The 13,561-nt window shown below is 40.8% G+C and overlaps 1 protein-coding gene across 4 annotated transcripts in view; it reads left to right on the top strand.

Moving 5' to 3' along the window:
- GALNT7 (polypeptide N-acetylgalactosaminyltransferase 7) overlaps positions 1-13,561 on the top strand; it is a 44,193-nt gene that overhangs the window by 5,897 nt on the left and 24,735 nt on the right. The window contains exon 1 of one of the 4 annotated variants that reach the window (XM_081021712.1): positions 12,645-12,765. The exons of the other annotated variants lie outside the window; for them this stretch is intronic. The gene's annotated coding sequence lies outside the window, so the exon portion shown is untranslated. Of the gene's footprint in view, positions 1-12,644; positions 12,766-13,561 lie in introns of those variants that run through there. 4 annotated transcript variants of the gene reach the window in all.

Here is a 13,561-nt window from a genome sequence, read left to right as displayed (position 1 = left end):
ACACTGGCTCATTGCTTCTCCCAGATACTTTGAGGGTTGTTGAGCAATCCTAACTTTAGCCCCAGAAAATTGCAAGCTTTACTTGCTCATGCTGCCCAGAGCAGGTGGTAGGTTTCCTGATTTTTTCCCACTAATCTGGTTCCAGTCTGGTATGGCTGAGAGGCCCAGGGATCAGACCTCTTGGGGGATTCATGGGGCTTTAGATCCAGCCAGTCCAAAGCACCTGACACCCATCCATCAACACCCCATTGAGGGACTTTCTGCTGCCTACTTCCAGCAGAAGAAATGCTGGTGGTAGCTTGCTATCTGAATGGGCAAAGCTAGGCCTCCTCTGTGGTCTTTCTGCCTCTCTGCCAGTGGTAGTCAGCAGAGAGCAGACTACACAGTATCCAAACCCCCCAGCCATCGACACTGGGTGTGCGTAGGTTAGGATTGCATAGCTAAAGGTTTTTCTACGCAAAGGAATCAATTTGAGCACTTCTCAGATATAAGTATATTTACTTTTCCTACCAAACACAGGCATTACATTTCACCTGATGAAAATAAAGTGAGTGCTCTAGTCTGGCCAGCAGCTGTCAGACTTTGCTGTGACCTTGTCAGTCACAGTCATTTCGTTTTTGTTTGCCACTTATTTTGGGGAGGGTGGGACTAGACCAAGGCAGAATTGCACAGAAAGGAGCCATGCTACGTAAAACAAAAAGAGGAAATTCTCCAGTGCACAAGTTTATGGGGTTTTCCCCCGTATGCTTAACCTCACAAACTGCCATGTGTAAGAAAAACAATAAATGAATGCTTTAGACATTCCATTTATAGGTCTAAAGAAAGAGCATGTTGGAAACTGTAAACAGTGCAACAAAGAGATGCAAGGCATGGTTATAAGAATGAAACAACAGTATAAATCATATGCTGTTTAGTTGTACAGTAAAGTAACATTGTGGTTAATTTGTGCCATTGTTTAGGAAAATGTGAAGTATCTGTGGAAAACCGTTAAATCACAGCTTTAAATTAGTGGGTTTTTTTCCTTACAGATTAAAAACATTCTTTATGCCTTAATCAACCCACCCTAATAAATGCACTGGGTGTTAGTGGAATAGAATTCTGAGATCTGTATGCAAATCTCCAACCTGTCCACCATGGCCTAACCTTGGGCTAGTCACAATCCCTCCAAATAACCTACAGGCGTCAAATATTTTGCACAGGAGTTCCGTTCCTGACCCCTGCACATGGTGGCAGAGCACGCATAAGTCCATTCCGCCTGCTCTATGTTTGGGCCACTTCTGGGTCAGCAGCGATGGGTATGTGCATGGTCGCACATCAGTGGTTGCTGCCTGTATTTTACATGTTGTTGTGATAATAACTTCAGGGGAATAAGGAAATCTAGTATCCAGTTTCCAAAAGTTCCATGGAGGGATACAAATTGGCTATTGATATTTTAGGAGCACCTGCGTATGACCTAATTACATTAGATGTTGCTCAAGAAGCCTTGTACATGAGAATACTGAAGTTTCTTAATTTTACAAATAATCCAGAAAAATACCTTTGAGGTATTTGAATAGTAAGTCCAATTCTTACTGCTCTTGTTTATTTTGGACTATATAGCAAAACATCATTTGTGATCTTTACAAAATCAGTAAAAGTGAATCTTCATTGTGTCAGATATCACTTGGACTATTGAAGAAATGTCTGGTACTCCTGGAACTGCATGCATGCCATTTCCATCACATATCATAATACATTGGAGCATACTAATTAAATATGTTCCCAATATATTTGTTATGTAAAGAAAACAGTTTGCTCTTCCAGAGCTACATTGTTTATGTAGGTTATCACTCCATCTAAAAGTGAATTGAAGAGGCGTGCACTTACAGAATTGTAGCAGACAAGAAACAAAAGCACATTCAAGAAGACTCCAAAGTTTGCAAAAATACAAATAAAACTTTTAAATAAACCCCCATAAGAAGGAACACACCCACAAAAAGCCTAATGTGTCAGTGCTGGAGCTGCAGAAGCTGTGAACTGTTGCATGTCAGATTGAAAAGTAAAACCAAGATTGGGGGAGTTGGCTTGCTAGAATATCTAGTAGCTTATAGGGTTCCAGAGGATGGCATGACTGTCTGGCTTGAACCTTGAACAGGTGCAGGCGTGGTTGTGAGTTAAGGATATACCTCATTACAGGCAGCAACCATTTTAGGCACATCCAGTTCACACATGATTGCCAACATGCATGTCCTTTTAGACCAGGAAGAAGGCAGAATGGTGCGGGGCACACATAAACGCACTCTACTGATGTGCACAGGGGCTAGGAATAGAAACCCTGAACAAAATGGTAGCCATCTGTATTTTCTTGCAGGTCCCAATTTTTTTTGCTTGGACTGCACAATAATTATTTGGATGCCCCAAACAAGCAGTCAAATACACTGAAGTGTATCTGGCTGTTGATTTATTTTTTTAAAAGTATGAACTTGGAATAGTAGATGTGGCTCTTGTTGCAATAGATTTCATATGCAAAGATGAAGCCTGACCAAGAGGAATGGTGAAACAAACAAAGACAAAATGCATTGTGCTTCTTCTGAAGTAGGTAACAAAATGAGGAAAGTAAAAGTGATTATTTAATAATATTACTTAGTATTGATATATTACTTCCCCTAAAATCCTGCAGTATTACATGTTCTCCAATTAATCCTTGCAACAGGCCATCATGACTGTCACCATATTAAAGCTGGACTTCTGAAGCAGAGAGATAGTGGCTTGCCTAAGGCCATCCAGCAAGTTCATGGCTGAGGTCAGATTTGAACTAGGTCAGACTTACATACATTGGTAAAATGATGGGCCACAGCTCATTTCCAGAAGCTTTCCTTTAGAGTAGGCACTCAGTTATTTTATTAAAGTTACTATTTACATTCTATAAACCCGTCCCTATTAGCATAGCAAGCAGGCTAAACATTCTAATTTTACAGGCTCATCTTTAAGCTTATTTAAAATTTGGTAAAATAGGACACAGATCCTGTTTTGCGTTAAGAAGCGCTAGCTCAGTTCAGTAAACTTGTGACTTGCAAATGGGCAGCAAAAGTTATTTAATGTATTATCCTTCCACTACTGTACTATGATGCTAGACTATTGTGCAAGGCATGGGTTTCATGCAACATCCCTCTCTCTGAGAGTAGCAGTCCCTATAGATCAAACTACTGTATTGACATCATAAAGTTTGTTAGACACACAAAATGTGAACTATATTAAGTTTCACGACATTATAAATAAGTTAAAGGTAATATTTTCAAAGGACATTGAGAGCATTTGGAAGAAACAGCAACCTTCTTTTCACTGGATGCTGAGAAAGGTTAAGGAATCCACAGGCACCTTTCTGTTCTTCTGAAGTTGCTGCCAAGTGTCCATTTATAAGCTCTTTAGCACTGTGTTTTAAAATGTCAGAGCAGAGAATGATGAAACTCCCCCTAGAAAGCTTTTCATTTGCTTTTGTGAGATTTGTTTATATGCCCTGTTTCACAATAAGTGAAGAATTCTTATTGAACTTAAAATATTGGTTTGGATATTTTGGGGGGGGGGGAACCACCAACATTTTGCCTTTTAGAAACAATTGAATGCTAGATAATGCAGAAAGGTAATTCTTTTTTACAGTGAAATTTGAGTAATGCTATGTGGAACAAAATGTGGTGTTTTTTTATTATTCTGTTATATTACTAGCTTTTTAATACAGTTTCTGAACAGTTCTGCAGCCCCGTCTTTTTATCTGTCTGACTCTGTAGGTATTGCAGTTAGCTGTTGTATATGACCTTGGGCTGTTAATACTGCGTTGTTGGCACCTGTCTGTCTTGAGAGAAAATGGAGTGTGGCTTTGGGGGTGAAGTTAAAACTGCTACCTTAGCAGCACTACGTTAGCGCAAGCCTGGGCAGTGTGTATGAAGGTCCTGGGCTGCCCAGACAATACTGCCCTCTCGGCCTCTTGGATGTGGTGGTCCAAAGGAAAGCAGAGCAATATGTTTGGCACCAGCTTGGCTGCAGGACTTGCCAGAAGTAGGCATACAAGGCACCATCTGACCATGTTAGAGACTTCACTCCAGATTTGTGTAGGGTTTACTTAGGCAAGGCAGCGAGTACGGCTTTTTCCTTGGAGTTTTCTCCCAAAGCCTTTCTCACGGATGAGTATAGCCACAAGGCAGTGGAGGTTTAGGACCAGAGTTTTCCTTCTGCTAGATGTGCTGTCTTCCCAGGTTGATGAGCCCCATCTGCCCCTTACTTCCCTTTGCACCTTCCTGACCATTGGACCCACAATTGGTCTCGTTCACTCAGTCCGCCAGAACCTATCTTTGCATGCAGGGGAAATCCCAAACTCACTGAGGGTTTGAGACCCCTCACCTGGTTTATCCAGCCAGTCAAAGCTCTTCCTGGGGGGTGGACACTGTTGCATGCTGGCAGCTTCTAGGAACCATAGGTGAGAGCTGAATGCAGGGTGGGAACCAAAGCTGGACAAACTACCCCAGAAGGAGTACAACATATCCCCCCACCAGAGGCAATGCCCTCCTCTATACACCTTAGTTAATACTCTGTATAAGAGAATTCCATTCTGTTCCTGAAATCCCTGCCTTTGATGTAGAATGATGAGATATGCTTAATATTTTTTATGTGAGGCAAATAAGTGATCGTCAACCTTCTTCAGCCTGATGCCTTTCAGATGATTCGGACTGTGGCAGCTTTGCTAGAAGGAGCTGATGGGAGCGAGTCCAAAAGGGTTTGGAGCACATCAGGTTGAGAGCGTTGTATGAAAGGGGAAACATTGTGAGGATTTGAGGCTGCAATCCTAAACACAACATTATGTTGCTCTGTGTTTCTCCCCCGCCCCCACTCAGTCCTTTGACCCTGTTGTAAGATTCAACCATTTAGCCTGGTCAGGTTTTGTACATGGAATGGGGGAGGGGTAGCCATGACTTCCATCTTAGGCAATAGTGTCTTGGGCTGACCCTGGTAGTAATAGTCATTGGTAGACGTGTCCTCTGTAAATGTGAGTGGTTTTCCTCACAACCTATTTGCAGCGAATTCTGTATATTAAATATGTGCTGTTTGACAGACTGTTTTCTTTTGTCTGTCTGCAGTCTAATGTTATCTGATATTGGGTGACCTTGAACTGCTGTATTCTATCCACTTTCTCCACCCTATGCATAACTTCATCTATTTTCACTAATTAGGTCTGCCAGGTCCCCAAGTCTGAGCATCTAAACTTGCACTAAACAAATTACTTGCTGATTACGCATATCATTAATTGTGCATTTTATACCAACATACTTTTTTCTTTCCCCAGCAAGTACTACATAAAGGTGGGAAAGGAGCAATGGAATGATCTTCTTACCAGCCCATTCACGCATAGGACCAGGAAAAAAGTAGAACTTTAATCTCTGCCCTGCCTGCATGTTGCAAGGGGGTGTATCTTCCTTTCCTTGATTCTGCTGCTCCAGTAGCTTGTAAATAGCATTACCTTTTCTCCTCAGTTAATATGGGAAGTTGACGTTTCAAATATTAGAGGGAACTGCTTGTGTTAATCTTGAACCTCCCTTGTAGCTGAGTAAAATCTTATAGTAAAACTTTGATTTTAGTAGTAGAGTTAGAATGACATGTGCACATAGTTTGCGGAAATGAGTCCTAAAAATAAAAATGCTGCTTGAAAGTAAGTCCTGTTGATTTCAACAAGGTTTCATTAATTTCTGAATATGTAAAACATATGCTAAAGATCAGTAAATGGAAGATAATCCAAAGAATCAAAAGCAGATCTTTCTGAGCCCAGTTCACAGTTCACCTCCAGCCTCATCAACCTCAGCAGTTTTGAGTAAGACTCAGCTTGACACCTGTAAAATGGAAATCATGGATACTATACAGTTTTGTTATGATGCTGTAATAAATATGGTGAAACCTGGTAAAATGCATGGCTTAGTTTAAAACTGGGCACTACAAATCATAATATGTGTACATATGATTGTACACAAAAGTCGAGTCAGTCATGCAGAGCATTGAAACAAAGCAAAAAAACTGCACTGGAAAGAACCCAGTTTATTAACATCCAGGAGAATGGGATTTGACTCTATCTGTATACTGCAACAACTGGGAATGTTACCACTTTTGAGATAAATGGGCACTGTAATTTTCAAGCCTGATGTATTTTTAAATAGTCTGAACACTTTGCATTCCCAGGATTGGGAGAAAGAACAGAAATTTCAAAAACTAGAGCAAAAGGCAAATCTAAAATTCAAATACGTGTATAAATAAGAAACCAGAAATCATGCATGCATGCAGGCTGCAGAATATGTGTTAGTGGAATCAGTCCTGGTTTGCAATCTGTTGGAAGGGATTACTCAAATTCCAGCTTGCTGGTTCAAATGTCATAGCAAACTGGTTTGACAAACCAGAATTTTTTTTCCTATTAAATTGGATGCATGAGAGTGGGCATGTTTTCTGGTTCTACAATACAGACAAGAATGACAAACTTTCAGTCATGTATTTCTCTTAGAAGGCATAAATCTAGGTCAAACTGCATGTGAAGTGTATTAAAGTAGAAATTGATTATTTCTTCTGCAATCCTTGAGCATGACTGCACGCAGTGTTCTCAGTTGCTTGTTGTCTAGTCTACCATTCAAACTTTTCATGAAGTTACATAAAGTAGGTTGCTTGACTGATTTGAAATCTGAATTGTGTTGTTGGGGGGGGGGGTCCCATTTTTGCCCTTATCAGTATTGCCTTAATTAACTGACTGTTCTCCAGCCCACCGCCTCCAACCCTACTAGTGTAGAGCTATCAAAACTTCTTATCGCACATGGAAGATTGTAGAAGGGGCGGTGTATTTTCAGAAGGAGACTAACCTCCACAAGTATTTCTCGCACAAATAGATATTTTAAGTTACCGTATTTTTCGCTCCATAAGATGCACTTTTTCCCTCCTAAAAAGTAAGGAGAAATGTTTGTGCGTCTTATGGAGTGAATGGAGGGAGGCTCTGCTCAGTGCTCCCTTTAAAGAGCCGTGTGGACCGTGTGTGTGGCTCTTGGGGGCTTTTCCCCGAGGAGGGAGAAGGGCAGTCCCTTTCCCTCCTCGGGGAAAAGCCTGCAAGCACCGCACACACGCTTCACACGGCTCGTGAAAGGGAGCGCTGAGCAGAGCCTGGGATGCATACAGGCTGCGCTCAGCGCTTCCTTTAAAGAATATTTTTTTCTTGCATTCCCCCTCTAAAAACTAGGTGCGTATTATGGTCAGGTGCGTCTTATGGAGCGAAAAATACGGTATGTATTTGAAAACAGACAGAAAACACATTACTTAACAATAAATTAATCTCCACTAATGGGAGACTGCCCAACAATCATATGTAAGCTGCATTGAGTTCTGTAGAAGAAAAGCAAGATATAAAATTACCTACATAATTATGATGCTTCATATATAGTCATCAGTAGTCATCAAAAGTATTCATAGAATCATAAGAGTTAGGGAGACCCTCCTAGGCCATCTAATTTAACCCTCTGCTGGATGCAAGAAATTAAGAGTTGAGTATACTCAAGAGATGGCTGTGCAGCCACTGCTTCAAGATCTCCAGTGAAGGAGAGAGAGCCCACCCCAAGTAATTCAGTCATGAAGACTTCCATGTGGTATGAAATATTTCTGTAAGGATTGGAGAATTTAATACTTATCCAGAACACCATAAACGTATTTCTGGAAGACGATTTGGGAATTTGATCTGATTCCAATATAGCTGCATTCTATTGTAACCTTATGATTTCACAGACACTTTATTCTTTCTACCGCCCAACTGCTCTTTCTCTCACCCTTTTCTATTCAAGGTTATCTGTGACCTGTACTGTAAATAATACGCAGGATAAGTAGATCACTTTTGTTACATCATATTTCATATGGGTTGCTATTGCTATCTCAATCTCTTCCTTTATGGTACTAAAGCCTGGGAAGCTACATTAGAGTTGGCAGCTGCCTGTGATGTGCAAAACTAGTGGCTTGCAGTTTTATGTCTAAGGTGTCAGGATTCTACTCTGCTCTAAAATCACGTGAATTAATTAGTTGAAGGGTAAGCCTTTTGAGCATGTACAACTTTGAAATCTCGCACAACTTGCTTTAGTCTTCGGATGACAAATGGATTGTTATAGGTCACATACATTAAATATGTGCTCTGTGTTCCCCATAATGTTTTCAATAGTACTGCCGAAAGGAAAGCTTAAGATGCAAATTCTAGCAGCTGCCTTAAGAGAGCGGCTGAAAAATGAGCAAAAATAATGTCAGGGCAGTCTTTTGGAGAGATGAGACACAAAATCATACGCCTTTTTTTTCTTTTTTTGACAGGCAAGTGCTGAAGAGTTGAGTAATAAGCCTCTTCCTTGCAGGCAAATAGATAGTAGCAAGCAATGATATGTTTGACTTATTGGCACCAACCAACTCTCCCAAGGCTAGAATCTACAAAACCGCATGAAGTAAGACAGGAAAAGAACAAAGCTTAAGGCTGCAGTCCTGAATACACTTACAAGGGAGCAAGCACAGAGGAACTTATATTGAGTAAACTGCACTGTTTGAGGGGTTTTTTTTTAAAATCTCCTCTACAAATTAATTTGCATGTTCTGTTGGATTACTTGTTAAAGTGTTGTGCAGAGGGTTCCTAGTTTGCTTTCCAGTAAATATGTTTCCCAAGCTTCAGCTTGAAAAAAAATATAGCCTGCAAACAACAGGGAACAGACAAGCCTCAACATTTAAATAAAATACCTGCAAATATATTTCTGAGGCGTATGTAAAAAGCAACGGCAATTTGATTGGGGAGGGAGAGCTTGATGCAAAGGAAAGCCTGAATATGAATTAGTGTTTATATTTTGTTAATACTAGTTTTGCCAACTCAGCATGATGAAAGTGGCTTATTTGTGGAAGAACTGGGATTTTCTGATTCCTGCCTTCAGTTCTGCAATAATACGTCTAACACAGTAAAGAAGTCTCTTCCCACCATGCCGTATAAGCCATTTTGAAGCAGAGAAAGATCTTAAAAACAGCTAAAGCCGTGAAATGCACCAAATAGTCAGTTCCACGTAGTAGTAATAATAATAATAATTTATTTATACCCCGCCCATCTGGCTGGGTCTCCTCAGCCACTCTGGGTGGCTTTCAACAAAATATTACATTTCATAAAATTTATTTCTTAAAATTTATACACCACTTGATTATTTAAAAAAACCAAGAAAAATCCTCAACCATATTATGCAACATGCAAAAGTTGTAACACTAAAACAGATTAAAATTACCTCAACTTTCTAAGCATCTGGGTAGGCTTGTCTAAGCAAGAATGTTTTTAGCATTGAAAAAAGTACAGTGAAGGCGCCTGCTAGATCTCAACAGGCAAGGAGTTCCAAAGTGTAGGCGCTGTTCTTATATGCTGTTATATTCTGACAAGGCCTCACTCCTGTCAGCAGTCGTGCTTCGGAATCAAGCACAGGGGAAGCCCCACATAGAGCACATTACAGCAATCCAATCTTGAAGTAACCAACACATGAACTACTGTGGCAAGGCTTTCCCGGTTAAAGAATGACTGTATCTGTCTACCAGTTGCAGTTGGTAAAAGGCACTTCTAGCTACTGAGCCTCCAGTGACAACCTCCTTGACTTATGTGAGTGCCCAGTATAACTGGTAATATATCTACACTGGCACAATGATCTTTATACCCATTTAATTGCTGGCAATGCAGATATTACAATCAACTTGGTTAAAATCTGTTTTCCTACTCTCGCATGGTAGTTACTTCTGCCCAGTAAAATAGCTTGCTGACCAGTGCCTCCCATATTCAGAGCCTTTATTTCAGAACGAATGCTTTGATGTGCATGTCTAAAGATGTTTCCTTTACATCTTTACGTGTTAGATTATACAAAATGGCTCTGCGTATTTTAATTACTTGCTGTATGCTCTACCATGTTGCTGTCTGTATATCAAACAGCAACAGCTCTTGTGAAGAAACTAATACTCATCCATTAAGATTTATGATGATTCTTTTTTTTTCCTGTATTGCTACTTCAGAAGTGTAACAGAGAGGCTTCTGTGAAGCACTTCCCTCAGTCGAGATAAGAATGAAATACATTACATGAAGTGATTTTCTTTTACAAATTTGTAAGAACTCAGTTCTCACTCGGACAGTCTTGGGAATCATCATAAGCCTGGGAATTAAACCAGTCAAACAAACAAGTGATTTATGGTTCATTGTTCTTCCTGATGAGTGTGCTAATGTTAATGTAAAATTATTCCAGCCCAAGTTATTAAATACTGTAGCTCAGTATCATATCAAATAAAAGTGAAATTGTACTCTTATAAATTAAAAATCTTAACAAGAACATCAAAGGTATAAAAGCTTTTCCTACGATCACAAGGGAATGTATAGATGGTTTTTGTATTTCTAATTCATAGGATCCATTCAGCTGTGCCTATGATTTCCACACAAGTCTTTACTGGGAGATTTGGCTGGCCTGTGTGGAGGATGGCAAAATATACTGGCTTGTCTACATTGCTGCCTGCACCAATTTAAATTTTGTCATTTTGCATTCATATTTTATCCAGGCATCGTCTTTGGGAATGTTTTACCATTCATATTTTAAGTCTGTGATAATTCAACTTGGCCATTCCTTCATTTAAAAATTTACACCCTGCTTTTAAAAAAATTAACTCCAAAACAACTTCAGAAAAAACCGTGAAATGCATAAAATAGCAGGGTGCCCCAAGGAATATGGATTATGCAGAACTCATTCTCCCCAGCAAAGAAGTAAAATGTTGGGGCAGATCGGGGAATGCTTTGGATTTTCTGGATCCCAAGCCCTCCTGTTCTTTTGGCATGCCTCCAGCGTTGAAGGATTTTCCTTCTTCCCATTGGAACAGTGGGGAATTATTATTATCATTAATATTTTAAGAAAAGGAAATGCAGTCCCCCTTCCCCCAGCTTGACAATTCATCTGAAGTGGACTCTCCTGACATGATAGGATTGCTCTGTACATTAAATGCTATGAAGGTTTTATGCTATAAGTGAAATTCCCACTATTGCAGTTGTGTGTGCTGAGTAGATTCTCTCATATATATGTTGATTATGGTCATATTGTTCCACATTCTTGCCATACTTGGTTGTCTCTTATTTTTATGTTTTTGATGAGTTGAGAGCTATCATAACTTCTGGAGTTGTCATGAAGTTGAGCAGCTAACTATGTAAGGAGCAGTAGCATTATGTTCTTAGCTTTAAGACAACTAGTGAAAATTATTGTTATTAATTGATTGATGGATTAATTAGTTAGTATACTGCAGGCATAGGCAAACTCGGCCCTCCAGATGTTTTGGGACTACAACTCCCATCATCCCTGACCACTGGTCCTGTTAGTTAGGGATAATGGGAGTTGTAGTCCCCAAACTTCTGGAGGGCCGAGTTTGCCTATGCCTTCCATCTGTAGATCTCAGGGCAATTCACAACATAAAAATACAAGATAAAAAAGCACAAAATACACAATAAAAACAAACCAATAACCCCCTCCAAATTCCATTTGTTGAATAGATAAACATTCACAGATACAATCTAGATACCTTTGTTTATGTTACCACACTGTTTGTGCTGCAGTTAATGAAATCTGAAAGTACAAACTGGCCCACATAGTATCAGTATCTTTATTATCCATCACTGATTGAAATACAGATTGTAATATACTGTGTGAATGAAAAAAAGACAACTGCTATCTTTTCAGTTTGGGGTGATAAAAAAATCAAGAATGCCCATGGGCCAACATTCTAGTCTGTATTTTACTGCGGTTTGAAAGGTTTGGTTTAGGAAGAAGTACCTTGATCAGTATTCAATTGTATGTTAGCTTGCATAGCATAGCATGTTAGAATATGGCATCTTTCTTGCATGTTCATGAATGACAGGCTGCGTTCAGTCTCTTGTATCCAAGGCAATATACCTCTGAACACCAGTTTCTGAGAATCACAAGTAGGGAGAGTGCTATAGCTATCGGGTGTTGCTTGCAGGCTTACCATAGGCATATATGGTTGACCACTATGAAAACAAGATACTAGATTAGGCTGGCCCTTTGTCTGATCTAGCAAAGCTTTATTCAGTTCTTTTAATCTAAAGTATCTAACACACTGATCCTCACAATTCCTACCATAGAGGTTGCCCAGCTAAACAGGTGTCAAAGGGCATCAAAAGATTGGATGTGACATTTATTCTGTGATTGAAGGGATATGGCTAAGAACAGTGAGATGGAGGGAAAGAGGAAGGATGATGGAGTTTTCTGTTAAGTTTTTTTACTGTGTTGTGAACTTTTGATATAAGTCATTTTTAATTATGCAGGTGCTAGAGCAAACAATAATGGCTCTTGGGGGCTCACCATTTTGGGGTTTTGTACAGAATGCACTGTGAATCCTCTCGATATGGCATGCTTTATTTCCTTTATTCAGGAAATAATACTGAGAGCCACTGTAGTGTAGTGGTTAGGAGCAGTAGACTCGTAATCTGGTGAACCGGGTTCGCGTCTCTGCTCCTCCACATGCAGCTGCTGGGTGACCTTGGGCTAGTCACACTTCTTTGAAGTCTCTCAGCCCCACTCACCTCACAGAGTGTTTGTTGTGGGGGAGGAAGGGAAAGGAGAATGTTAGCAGCTTTGAGACTCCTTCGGGTAGTGATAAAGCGGGATATCAAATCCACACTCTTCTTTATCTAGTACACAATAGCCTCATGTAGGCTGGTCTCTCCGAAGCCACTCAAAGGTGCAGATTCTGTTAATCTTAGTTCTGTTCTTCATGCTCACTTCCATTGTGTTGTGGAAATGTCTCATACTGAGTGAGTTTTAAAATACCGTATTTTTTGCCCCATAGGACGCACCGGCCCATAGGACGCACCGGCCCATAGGACGCACCTAGTTTTTTGGGGGGGAAATAAAGAAAAAAAATTATCCCCCCCCCAGGTGCGGGGCTGGGGCGGGGGAAGCCCGAGCTTCCCCCGACACCAGCCCCCAGAACAGGCTGCTATCCGCAAGCCGTGGGAGCCACAGCTAGCGGAGCGCTGCGCTAAGCACAAAGCTTGGGGCGTGCTGAGCTCAGCGCGCCCCAAGCTTCTGGGTGCAGGCAAGCTCTCTGCTAGCCGTGGGAGAGCTGAGTCTCCCACGGCTAGTGGATAGCTTCCTGAAGCCTGGAGAGCGAGAGGGGTCGGTGCGCACCGACCCCCCTAGCTCTCCAGGCTTCAGCGAAAGCCTGCATTCGCCCCATAGGACGCACACACATTTCCCCTTCATTTTTGGAGGGGGAAAAGTGCGTCCTATAGGGCAAAAAATATGGTACCTTCTCTCAATGGTTTCAGTGCTTTACCTCAGTCCTCAGACAGTTCTTTTTTGATTAGAGCAACTAAAGCTGCTGTGTCAAATGAAGTTTGTGGCCTCTCTGTTGTTTTTCACTGCATTGAGCCCTGGCAGCCATTTTGGAAATGGCTCTGGCCTGCTTGGGATTCCCTGATGATCTGAGCCAGAAGTGAAAATCAGTCATCCAGAGTGCTGGCTTGTGATTCTCT

The sequence above is a fragment of the Podarcis pityusensis genome, assembly GCF_964106645.2.
Source record: "Podarcis pityusensis genome assembly, chromosome: 9".
NCBI classification, from domain to species: domain Eukaryota; kingdom Metazoa; phylum Chordata; class Lepidosauria; order Squamata; family Lacertidae; genus Podarcis; species Podarcis pityusensis.
The sequence above is the reverse complement of the archived record's forward strand: the minus strand, read 5'-3'. Positions and strand labels throughout refer to the sequence as shown.